This window comes from Dermacentor albipictus, unplaced genomic scaffold (assembly GCF_038994185.2).
Source record: "Dermacentor albipictus isolate Rhodes 1998 colony unplaced genomic scaffold, USDA_Dalb.pri_finalv2 scaffold_14, whole genome shotgun sequence".
Lineage (NCBI taxonomy): Eukaryota > Metazoa > Arthropoda > Arachnida > Ixodida > Ixodidae > Dermacentor > Dermacentor albipictus.
This window is the reverse complement of record NW_027225568.1, coordinates 170,404-183,510: the sequence shown is the minus strand read 5'-3', so window position 1 is coordinate 183,510 and position 13,107 is coordinate 170,404. Positions and strand designations below refer to the sequence as shown.

General features: G+C 50.1%; 1 protein-coding gene across 1 annotated transcript in view; it reads left to right on the top strand.

The window, feature by feature from the left end:
* The window catches only part of LOC135914745 (PR domain zinc finger protein 12-like), a gene marked incomplete at its 3' end in the record, with an annotated part of 198,328 nt that overhangs the window by 15,341 nt on the left and 169,880 nt on the right, over window positions 1-13,107 (top strand). Inside the window, exon 2 of the mRNA XM_070528771.1 lies at window positions 10,268-10,440. The remainder of the gene's footprint in view (window positions 1-10,267; window positions 10,441-13,107) is intronic.

Here is a 13,107-nt window from a genome sequence, read left to right as displayed (position 1 = left end):
CAATGGCAAATTACAAACAAACGTGTCTTCCTTCGTGCAATCCTTTGGACTGCGCCCCGGTCAGCTGCGTCGACAACAGCTGCGTCTTTAGAGCGGCTTCGTGAAAGGCCGTCGGCGGTAGCTCTGTGCATGTGTGACGCAGTGCGTGACGTAACGCGCACCTGATATTTTTTTGTACGTTGCATAGATGGCACATGCACAATTATATGCATAGCTACGTACCAACAAAACCCTATACCAACATAATTTATGCTACAGTAGCAGCTTCGCTGGTCACCCACCTTCACAGGGTGAAATGGCTCCTCAATTTTTTAATGTGTTGAAATGGAGATAGACGACCAGACGGCACAAAGGATCGATATAAAATGTCTCTTGCAACTGGGCAATAATGATGGAAGGATGGATGGATGGATGGATGGATGGATGGATAGATAAAAAATTGGAGGCTTATCAAGGTTAAGCCCAGTGGATGCGAAGGATCCACAGGGCTTAACCTTAGCGTATTTTTAGCGTTTGGAGGCATCTTTACCGCATACATGCCCGGCGCAAAGACGCTGGCGCGGTTGCGGGCACAGAGACTGACGCGACGGCGGGCGCGCGCCACTTCATCCCTGGTGTGACGTCACATATCACGTGATGCAGCGATGGTGGCGCCGCCGCCACGTCGCGCGCGACGGCGCGAACCGAAGCGTGGAGGCCTCCGCCGGACGACGTCCGACGGCGCGATATGAGGCCCCATCTGAAGCCGGTGTGACGTCATCACGTGACGTCACATCATGCGATCTCACTTCAGGGTCAATGGTGGCCACCGCCGGGATATATATGAGGCCCCATGTGCAGCCGGTGTGACGTCATCACGTGACGTCATGTCACGTGACCTACTTGAAGGTCACTTGAAGGTCAATGGTGGCCACCGCCGGGAGGCGACCGACGGCGCGATATGAGGCCCCATCTGCAGCCTGTGTGACGTCATCACGTGACGTAATGTCACGTGACCCCACTTCAGGGTCAATGGTGGCCACCGCCGGGCGTCGCGCGAAGGCGCGAAACCTACGGTAATATGCCTCGCATAAAAAAACTTTATTAGGGTCCTCTAGGGCGCGCACTAGCGCACAGCGGGCCGCTCCCACGTCGGGACAGAGAGGCCGAGCCCCTCCGCCGCGTGGTGGGCCCGTTGGACAGCCCATAACTGTTTTTCGAGGTTGGGACTGTGTAGGACCGCATCCCAACGTGAAGAAGTGTTGCTTTCATCGCCGCGTAACGCGGGACATCGCCAGAGCATTTGAGGTAAATTCGCTAAGTCATTGCATAGCGCACATGCATATGTTGTCTGAATTTCGGTGTGCATCTTGTGAAAAAAGTAGGGGGTTTGGGTATGCCCCCGTCTGTAAAAGCCTTAGTGTCAAAGCCTGAGGTCTATTGAGTTTGCAGTGTGGAAGGGGGGTAGATCCTCCGAGCCAAGTGAAAGTGCTTAGTAATTTCGGTGTACGAGGAAGGAGAGTCCCGATTGTCAGTACCCCCAGCGTCACGCTGCCGGGTAGCTCCGCGGTTGATGATCACTCGCGCAGCTCCGTGTGCCGACTCATTGAGGTTGGGCGGGGCAACGTCGATCTGTCCCGTGTACGTGGGCTGGAAACCGGATCAATGTGTGTGGCTTGATCTCCTTGCTTCCTAGTATCCTTAGAGCCAGCTCGGATATGGTTCCTTTGGCAAATGCCCCAACTGCTGATATCGAGTCACTGTAGATTGATGTCCTCTTGTCGTCCAATAAGGCCATCGCTATTGCAGCCTGCTCTGCGATCTCAGAGGACGTCGTCCGAATCGAGATTGCGTTCGTTATTTGCCTTTCATGATCTACGCTAACTACAGCGAAGGCCTGTCCGTGGGCGTAGCGCGCTGCGTCTACGAAACTCTTCTCCGAAGCCCGTTCGCGAGCCTTTTCCAGGAGAGCCTTCGCGCGCGCCCGACATCTTCCCACGTTGTGTTCTGGATGGACGTTTCGTAAAATCGGGGCGACAGTGATGCGGCCCCACTGCTCTTGAGGGGGTGCTACAGAACTTTGTTTAGATTATTGTGGGGGGGAACGCCCAGCTCCTGTAAGATGTGTCTTTCAGCTTGTGTAGTAGATAGCCTGACGAACTGGGCCCTCTCCTGTGCTTCCGCTATTTCCTCTAGCGTGTTATGCATGCCGAGTTGAAGTAAGCTTTCCGTGTGAGTTTATATGGGGAGGCCGTGAGCTCTCTTGTTGCCTTCCTGATTATTGCGTTGAGCTTATCCCGCTCCGATATTTGCCAGTTGTGCATAGCCGCGACGTTAGTGAAATGACACAGTACGAACGCATGTACCAATCTCACGAGGTTATCTTCTCCGAGGCCTTGCTGCCGGTTGGGCACTCTCCTGATTAGTCTGATGGCATTGTCCGTCTTCTTAGAGAGTCGCAGCACTGTCTGGTTGATTGAACCACTCGGCTCTACCATCATGCCGAAAATCCGGATAGCACCCACCCTCGGAATATAGCCTCCGTCGTTTGTGCGCAGTTTTATGTCGCATTCGGCGAGTGGTTTCCATCCCTTTGGTTTCGGGCCTCTACGCTTGGGTTGATAAAGTAGCAGTTCCGACTTGCGCGGTGACCACCGAAGGTCCGTGGACTCAAGGTATTTCTCGGTAGCATCAAACGCCTCTTGCAGGGCCGTCTCTACCTGTCCGTCACTACCTCCCGTACACCAGATGGTAACGTCGTGTGCGTATATGGTATGACTGATACCGTCGATAGCAGAGAGTGTCCTGGATAGACCAATCACGAAGAGGGTTGAGGATATGGCTTGTGGCGTCGTCCCCTTAGACACCAGCTTGACCATGTCTGAAGTCAGGTCCCCGATCGTAAGGGTGGCTTCTCTGTCTGACAGGAAAGATCTCGTGTAGGAATGAAAGTGCTTCCCGAGGTTAAGGCTCGAGATTGTGTTTAAAACGAATGAGTGAAGAACGTTATCGAAGGCCTTTTCCAGATCTAGACCTAGTATGGCTCTCGTATCCCGCGTATTACCGTCAATAATGTGATGCTTGATGAGCTTCATCGCGTCTTGCATCGAGAGTCCGACCCTGAAGCCGATCATATTCTGTGGGTAAATGTCGTGGTCCTCCAGGTAGCGTGAAAGCTTGTTTAGGAACGTGTGCTCAACGACCTTCCCCACGCACGATGTGAGCGAAATTGGGCGGAGGTTATCGAGGCTGGGCAGCTTGCCTGGCTTGGGGATGAGAATGGTGTTGGCCGATTTTCACATTTCCGGGACTTTCACCGCTGCTCCATGCTTGGTTAATGATGTCCGTTAGGTATTCGATGGACTTCTGGTCCATGTCCAGAAGAGCTTTGTTTGTGATCTTGTCCGGACCCGGAGCCGATCTGCCCTTGAGGGCATGGAGCGCCTGTCTGATCTCCTCAATCCCGAATTCCGCGTCTAGCTCAGGGTTCTCGGAGTTTTCGTAGTCAGGAGAAGGTGGTGTAGGGCCCAATGCGACTGATAGGTACTTCTTCACTAGATTGGATAAAATTTCCTTTCTCGAATATTCTCCCTTGGCTGTGTGTAGAGTGCACGCCAGTGTGTTGCGTCGGTTGGCTTTAGTGTTCGTCTCGTCGAGTAGATGCTTTAGGAGGTTCCAGCAGCCCCCGTTGCGCATCTGCCCGTCGTTTGAGTTGCACACCTCATCCCATTGTTGTTTGGAAAGGGCTCTGCAGTGTTCCCCTATAGCTCTGTTGATTTCCGATATCTTTTTTCTTAGCCTGTGGTTGAGCCGTTGTCCTTTCCACCTGGCGAGGAGGGACTGCTTGGCCTCCAACAGGTGAGCCAGACGGCTGTCCATCTTTTCCACTGGGAGGTCGGTACAAACCTCTTTGGTGGTAGCTTTGATGTCTTGTCTAACCTGTACAACCCATTGTTCGAGGCTAGGCTTCTCCTCACTCTCCGTTCGCTCTTCCCTAATTTTGCGAAATTTGTCCTAGTCTGTGTACTGAAACATGCCTGTCTCTTCTGCTCGACTTGGAGGTGCGTGGCCAAGAAATAATAGTCGCTTCCAAAGTCTACCCCGAGGTTCGTCCACTTGACCGCTGTAATTCTCCGACAAAGGTGAGATCCGGTGTCATGTCACAGCTCGACGATGTTCCGCATCTGGTGGGGAATGCTGGGTCCGTGACTAGCATCAAGTTTAGGTTTATCGCCTCACGCCAGAGGTCCTCCCCCTTCTTTGTGTTATATGGTTAGCCCCAGATGTGGTACTTGAAGTCACCAGCTATGAACAAAGGGGAGTCGCGTGCTAGTTGCGTTGCCTTGGTGATTAGGGCTTTGAAGCGTTGTCTTGGAGATTTGGGACTACTGTAGACATTCAGGATGAATATACTTTCGCGGTTAGTTGGGCTAGGGATGATCTCTATGATCATGTATTCGACTTTACTTGCGGTCATCTTAAGGTCGTGAGTGATGTGGGCCAGCTTGTTGCTAACCAGTACGGTGATCCCCCGCCCTTCTTCGTGCTTTGCTACGGTCCTGTAGCCAGACAGCGTGACGTTAGATGTTAATGTTTCTTGTAAAATGATAACATTTGGCTTCTCTGCGTGTGAGCGAATATATTGTTGCAGGGGAGCCCTCTTGGAAAGGAAACCCCTGCAATTCCATTGCCACATTTTGAATGAGCTAGTTTGAGTGGCCATCGTATTGCTCTTGAGTTGCTGTGCTAACCTTCGCAGGGCCAATCGCCCCCGAGCTGTTACTAGTCGATGCTGTTGCTTTAGTTACCAGCACAGGTGCTACAACGTTTTCTAAGATGGATTCAATTTTGCTGATCCGCTGATTAATGCGCTCCTCCATGGAACCCATGTTGCTGTGGAAGAGCGAGAACTTTTCATTTATCTGCTTAATGCTGTCACTGAGGACGGAGAGCAACTCGCGAATCTCCGATTTGGCCCTGCCTGGTGCTCTTTCTTGCTCGTTAGCGATTGCCCTCTTTTTAGCGGGCCTCTCTGTATCGATCTTCTCAACCATGGAGACTTCCATTTGCTGGGGAGCGGCTGGTTGCTTATCCGTGTCGCTCTTCTCAACCATGGGGACTTCCATTGACTGGGGAGTGGCTGGCTGCTTGTCAGGCATGACGTATTGGCTGCCCTTCTTAATCTCGGCAATTTCTGTCATCAGTCGAGCTAGTGTGTTCTTGGTCATGCCGTCTTCGGGCTCAAGCTGTGCTAGTCTGTTGTTACCTCTATCATGCTCTGGCGGTGAGCTCCGCGTTACCTCTTCCGGCATTCCTCGAACTCGGTCGGCCCAGGTCGGGTAGCACTCGGGTCGGCAATCCCTGCAGCAGGACCTCGAGCAGGACTTGAACCGCACTTGACTGCCTCGGCGCCGGGATCCGGAGCGACCCCTGGAGCGTGATCTGGTCCTGGTTCTGGAACAAGAGCGCCCTCTTGATCGAGAGCGAATCTGGGGGCTCCCTCTGGAGCGAGAGCGTCCCCTGGATCGGGAGCGCCCCCTAGGCTCTTGCGGTGGAGGTTGCTCGAATTGATTCTTGATGTAGCTGCTATGTGGTGTTGACGAAGCCGCACTTGTCGAAGCTTCCACCACCGCACTCTCCCATTGTCTCCTTCTGACGATGTACGGGATCTGGAATCTCTCCTTGCACCTTTTGTCCGCCTTAGGGTGTGGGCCCCCGCACAGCCCACATTATGGCGTGCACTGGTGTTGATCATCCGAGTTGACTGCCCCCCATCCTCTGCAGGTGAACTGTTCGGGAGTCCACCTGGGCAATAATGATGCCGGAATTTTATCGAATGTTGCAAATGACCCATTGAAGGAATGCCATGAAGAGGGAGAGGGAAAAAATGTGTTCAAGTGCGTCCAGCGCTTTTGGGAAGAGGCCATGAAGCCTCCCCCCCCCCCGAGTGATTCAAGATTAGGACACCTATCTCTCCAACAACTCGAGCGAAGACAGAGATATCGATCGTGTGCGTTCTCTTGTTTTCAGTGACCACCGCAGGATTATTACAATGATATAAGGTGCACTTCAATTGAGAAAGGCCTCTGTTCACCGGATTTTGACTGCGAAAATATTAAATTTTAAGGGCTACGGCGATGATGGTGCCGAAAATGGTAACTTTTGAAGAATAGTTGCGACAAAATGTATGTTAGGTTGAAAACAAATTAAATTATGGGGTTTTACGTGCCAAAGCGACTTTCTGATTATGAGGCGTGCACGCCTAGTGGAGGACTCCGGAAATTTCGACCACCTGGGGTTCTTTAACGTGCACCTAAATCTAAGTACATGCACCTAAATCTAAGTACACACACACACACACACACACGCACACGCACACGCACGCACACACACACACACACACACACGCACACACACGCACACACACACACACACGCACGCACGCACGCACGCACGCGCACGCACACACACACTATTTACGCACAACGCGTTCGCTCATTTGATAACGCTTTGCGGAACCTCGATAAATGCTGGATAACCAGCCACCCGCAACATTCTTCGCCACTGATAAACTCCCACAGTGCGTGGCGCATCTGTGCCGCCTACTTCTTGTTCTCCAAATGTGGGGTCGTGACAAATGAAAAGCAAACGATAGCATTGCCGAAGTGCTTTACAGGAGACTACGTCCGAGGGTACTTGCAGCAATGGAAGGACAGGTGGACCCAGTGTACCTTTGTGTAATTGCGTGGAGGCGTACTGTTGTCTGTTTTCAAATGTCCGTAGTGCACTGAATACATCTTTAATTAAAATTAATTGCACCTGCGTGCACATTGGTTGTTGAGGTTGAGAGACAAGTCAGGGTCTGATATATCGAGCTTTGGCAGTGATAAAGGCCAAGTGGGACCAGAGTTGCCCTTACAAAGGATGATGTACTCTGTACAGCCTGCAACCGAGGCTTGACGACGCACGCATGCAAGTTTGCGTTATTTAAAAGGGCTGAAACTTCGAAGTTATCACTCGGTTTCTGTGTCTAAGTGTTTTAATTAAAGCGCCTATTGCGTTGCGTGCTTTTCCGCAATTTTGTATTTTGCTGTCTAGTTAATGTAGATCAATTAATTTGCGGCCACGATTCACTACGCCCAAGAAGTATACCTATCTAGTTGTGTTTCTCCTAGGAGACACTTCGGATGCACCCCCGACACGTCATTCATACGAAGACCCACTTTTAAAAGGAGATTTCTAGAACCCGTGCTACATCTAGGTTGGGGCAGGCCGTCGGAAGCATGTCTGTTTCGATTCCTGCTCAGACGTCACAAATTACACCAAGAAACAGGTCATCCTGGACACTGTCACCACTGGAAATTGCGCAACATATCCCTGGAATCAGTGCGAAAAAGAAAATGCTTCAAGCAGTGACTTATCAGACAGCATTGGAATATATGCACAAAGAATACGGAGCCGCAACGCACAGTTTCAAAGGTTACTCTACAACTCGACGCCACTCGTCATGCTCAATTTTTGTGCACCCTCTACAAGGCAACGATTCTCGTTTCATCTTGAGCGAGCAAGCTCATCTACGTCAGCTGAGCTATCTGACATTAAGGAGACACTTGTGTATTTACTTCGACAGCGGTCGCCAAAGATATGGGTGAAATTGACGGATTCGCAAACAGCCCTACAAAGTATGAGGAACAGGCACAAGCGATGTAATAACTGACCTGCAGCATTTGACATTGCCTACCTTCACCACGAGGAGATTGTTGGGCATCGCATCACCGTCCACTGTATACCTGGCCATGCTGGTATTTCGAGAAACGAAAAAGCGAACGAAGCTGCCCGAAATGGACTCCAATACTGAAATTTCAGAATAATAGTTTTTACCAAAACCGACGCTCAGAAATTGGTCTAATCTCAAAGCTTTAAAGATTCACCGTTTCACGCGGAAAAGCGCAAGTTTTCCCGCCATATCACCTGTAAATCTCATTACCGCTTGCGCATTTCGTATTTATTTTTTCTTGCTTTTTTAAACCTCTCCGGAATCTTTTAATACCATTCCCCATCCACACAAGGAGTAGCATGCGAGTGGTTGGATACGCGTCGGCAAAAAAATCTGTTTTTCTAATCAAGAGTCTCTCTCTGTGTCTCTCTTACACTCTCTCTCTCTCTCTCCCAGTTTAGCTGTCTCATTTCGCAATTTCATCAACCTACACCGATAACCTGGTATCGCTCCAAGTACCTGTACCAAGTAATGCAAACTGGCACCAGACTGAAAATTTCAAGTTGTAAATAAAAATGTTACTTTTTTTTATACAATTACGTATTAGGGGCGGCTTGCACGAACATTTAATAATGAAAACAATAAACAACTTGAGAACGCGTTCTTGTGCAGACTAGTCGCTGTCTATGGAACATTTAAGAACGCGTTCCTAAATACGTCATTATTTCCGTTATTAAATGTTCGTGCAAGACGCTCCTGGTCTGTAGAATCATCGGTAATGGGGGCTTTCTTTCAGTCTCTTTTTCACACGACGCATTCTCGCATTACACGTGACGCCAAGCAGCACCGGAAAGAACGCCAGGAATCTCAACGCTGTCGATTTCTCTCGAGTAGTTGCATTGCAAGTGCAGCTCTGCGGTCAACCGCGTAGAGCATCGAAACAGAACAGGAAGTTGAAGAGGACTGTTCCGGTCCCTTCTGCTGGAGCGAGATGCGCGCGAGCGAATGTAGATAGCCCAGCCATCGCATAAAGGGCAGCTTTGATCGGCACTGCACTTTCCTGCGCGAAGACGTTTAACATTTGCGTACTACGCCTGCGGAGCCTTGGCGGCGTCGGATATAACAAAGCCCTACCGTTACTAACGGCAACAAAGTCTCCATCGGTAGTAACCATTACGATGAATCACTACCTGCACCTTCTTAACCCGTTTCTTCTGTTTTCATACGACAAAGTCATCCGCTGTGCAACCGAAGGAGAAAAGTTGATAGTCACTTATAAACATCCTCACGTGATTTGCAGGACTTGTCTAAGTTATCACCTTAAATTCAAACTCCATCTTAATCTACCTAGCTCTAATTTGTAAACTTGACTGCAGCGCGTACACAGACAAGAGTACCGAAAGAACGACGACGACAAGCACTGCCTTCGAACTTAATTTTGTACCAACTAATTGGTACCAACCAGAATCTACTTTAATACACCTTAAAATATTTTAACGCGCGTTAATTCACATTATTCCGCTTTTGGGAGTGGGCTAGTTTGTTTTTTTTGGGTGTCGGCCAACGCTGTGGCAGTTCATCGTTGGATTTCCCAGTGCGAATCGCAGCTGGTCCAGCGTCGGGAACGTGACCTCATTACTTGGTCACGTGGGTTTCAGTACCATCGGATGACAATGCCGGACGCCAGATTTTTCGCTTCGTGCGACATATCAGGTTTTCGCCGTAAACGAGAAAAATAGAAATCAGACTCTCAAATCAGTTTTGACTATATGCGAGGGCCATCTGTCACAAGTTAGACAAGCCGCAAGCAGCTTATAGAGTTTCAAAAAATCACGTGTATGAAGAGTGGCATTGTTTTCCAATATTGTCTTCATGGCTTCGCTTTGTAATCTTACATTGCCTGGGTGTCAAGATCAAAAGAGTCAGCACGGACGCTGAAACCCCGCTTGCGACCACATATGAAGTTCTAAATGTAAGTCATATTCAACGACCAGCAGCAATAACTTATACATTAATTATGTAACCTGGTTGATAGCGATGTAGGAAGAAAAAAATATAGGAGGGAGCATTTCGTCACGCAGCCTGCCTTGGCAAATGAACTCTCCGTGAAGCCACAGTGGTGGCCTAACACGTGACCTCTTGCGTCAGGAATCGAGATATGCTGAGACGTGTTGTTCCCAGTATAGCTATGCCAGTAGGGTTTTATTCGGTGCGCGCTCGTTTAGCAGCCCTGCCATGATTCGGCCTGCAGAGCGGCAACACTAAAACCAACCGCAAACTTCGACGTGCGATCACTAGTTGGGCCACCAGGTTGGCATCAATCGCGTTGCGGTATGCTCCCTCTCATCATTTTCTTTCCTCCATGTTGCTAGCACTCTGACTTATCCGGCTAGTTTTGGCGTGTGTTCTTTACCGTGTCGAACATTTCCTGCAAAGCATTCTGATTCCTACAGGGATCATTGGACGTCCAGCAAAGGTTCTAAGTGATTCATTGTGTCGCAGAGCAGTTAGGCTTACCGATTGACAGCCGTCTCACCACAGGCGCGTCACTCGGCTGTATGTACCCTGCAGGCTGCAGCGACCTCGTCGGCCGGTGTGCCCGACTCCGGTGGCGGCATCGTCTTGCCTGCCCGAGGAGCAGGGAGAGCTGCTCAAGGCGTTGCTCTACGGTCGCTGGATCTCATGGGGCGGAAAGCGGCCGCCGCCCGCCGTTGAAGCCACCATCCTGTCCACTGTGCCACCAGGTGAGGAGACGCCTGAGTAACCAATCGCGTGTAATAGTTGGGTGGGGCGCAAAGTGCGATTAACTTTCCTGACACATGCTCGGCACAATCACGTACTTGAAACCCGTGCACTGACGGTCCAGTTTGATGAGAAGACAAGCGAAGTCGATCGGCGGAGCGAGACCATTCTCGACCTAAGTGTTGACCGAGAAAACTTAGGCGGCAGATATTATTCAGATCCCACGCGCTGTGTGACAACGTGTGTGAGCGAAGCCTTGACGGGCTGACAAGACAAAATGGCCCACCACGATGAGCGCTTTCCGTAACGCTCATAGAACTGTTACTGGAGGGAACTCTGGCGTTAAGTGTCTACGTGAGCTGCAATCGGGGCGGTTCATTCAGCACGGGAAGCACGTGAAGTTGCCTAAAGTTCAAAACGGCTCGGCGACTTTGTAAGTTCGTCATTTCCAACAAAGTACTGTGTAATAGATAATTATAGAAGTATTAGCAAAATTGTCCGACGCCACGATACGAACGCAGGACCTCTAGCACAGAGGCCCGATTTTGAGACAATTACGCCATGGACGCGCGCATCGACAAGCGCCATAGAAGGCCCTCCTAAGTTTCTTGCGGGCAAGCCAGTGTGTTGAAACGCTTGGAGCGTTTCAATTTGGCCAACTAGAGAGGTTGAGCCGCTGTAGTAGCGACTGTGCGTGTTCACAGAGTATTGTGCGCTTAGAAAAGTACGGATCGCTTTGAAATTTAGGACGATAAAGACAGATAAAGCTCAGCGAACAAAGCCACAAGAAGATCTGTATCTACAAGTACGAAGATGAGACAAATACATGTACTTCGGATTATCCCCATGGCGGCTGAACGATCGCACCCCCAGAGTTCTCTCTATAGTAATTATTGTATATGAAACTCAACGGGGACGGTCATATAAGCCACATACCTTGCAGAGCAATGGTAAATTTTATTCGGGGCCAATATCCTCGAACGCTCACCTTCGGCGGTACTATCACCTTCTCGAGATTTCGCGTGTCTCCAGGCACCGGCTAGATGCGTCGAAGTAGTGCGACGGAAACCATTCCTGGCAGTGTGCGAAGAAAGCGAGCTTGGCACTGCGCCAGAAACGGTGTCATCCGTATAATCACGTCGATGCGTCGCATATCGTGTCACGCGAAATCTCGCGAAAGGGATCGCATACGTGACACTGAGAGTATGCGGATAGAGAAGCTTCTACTCAGTGAGACGGCCCACGACAACTCGCCAAATCGCGGACAGGTATATTCGTATACGAACTCGACGCTTTAGGAAGTTATTGCATGCGGGCACTTGCGAATGGCCGTACTCCACACCCCTACATTATCACCTCGCGGTTTTCTCGGCGAACTGCGAGAGAAATTATACAATGCCGATGAGTTGCCTATATAAAGTCAATCAAGAACAATCAAGAATAATTTAATTTTATCATTCACTAAAAATGGAGAAATGATACAGCACGGCAGCAGATCTTTGATGTAGAGGTGCCAGAAAAATTAAGCCCGGATTCTAGCGGGGCGCCACACAGGCACCCCCCGCCAGCGGCCTGGTGCCAAGGGGTGACGAGCAAAAACTTGCGGTTGTTCCTAAGGAATGGTCCTACCGGAAATTGGTGGCGGTATCATACCGGGTGTTTCGGGGAGCGCTCACAAAGATGCCTGCAGTTTATTGGAAATAACAGGGCGATCTCTTGCGGCATGGCTTTATGCGCGCGGCAACAAACTTCCGCTCACTTGTATATTGTATTTCCTAAAGTTTAATTATTTATTTTTAACTGCGATACCAAGAGCCGAGTTCTAGTTGCAGGACTCAACACAGCCAGCGCTCGTGTTCGGTCTGCCTGCTAAATAAAAATTAACGTAACGGCACATCCGAGGTATAGCGGACCGTTAAATACATCGTTCGTCAAAATTATAATTGGAAATCTTCATTCATTCAAATAACTTTATAGAGTGCCCTGCGATTTGGTGGCGTGAGCCTTGACCCTGCCTAGGTTCCGGCCAAGGGTTGTTGGCCCTTGACGGCTTCCTCGGCTCGCTCGACGGCCCAGAGTTGGTGCTGCAGGTCCGAGCTGAGCAACGCAGGCTTCCAGCGCGCGCGGAGGCTGCCGCTGTTTGAGGCAGTATCACCATTATGCTATGTTATAGCCGTACATTCCCATAGGATATGCTCCAGGGTGACTGCAATGTCTGCACTTGACAGCCGTGTATAAATCTGGGTGTGCTATAGGTGCATGATAGCAGGACTCGGATAGGATCTGGATTTATTTGTGCTTAATTTTGGGTGAGGCGGCGGGAATGTGCGCCTCTGCAATCTATGGTTTTGTGTAATTTCATAAAATCTGGCCATTCGATCTTCCCACTCCCTCTCATCGATAGTCGGTGAGGCGGGGCTAACCGAGGCTCGGTCCGTAAGCTCTCGAGCCATGCGGTGCGCCACCTCATTGCTACCGTCTTGTAGTGTGTGAACAAGTGTCCAGATGAGAACGAGACTTTTGTCGTGGTTATTACCTAATTTAGGAGTCGTAGTGCCTCTAGAGAGGTTCGACCGTAGGCGAAGTTTTGTATCACCGTCTGAGAATAACTGATGATTATGCCCACTTGTATTTGTGCTATGGCTGACACGATAGCTATTTCCTCTGTG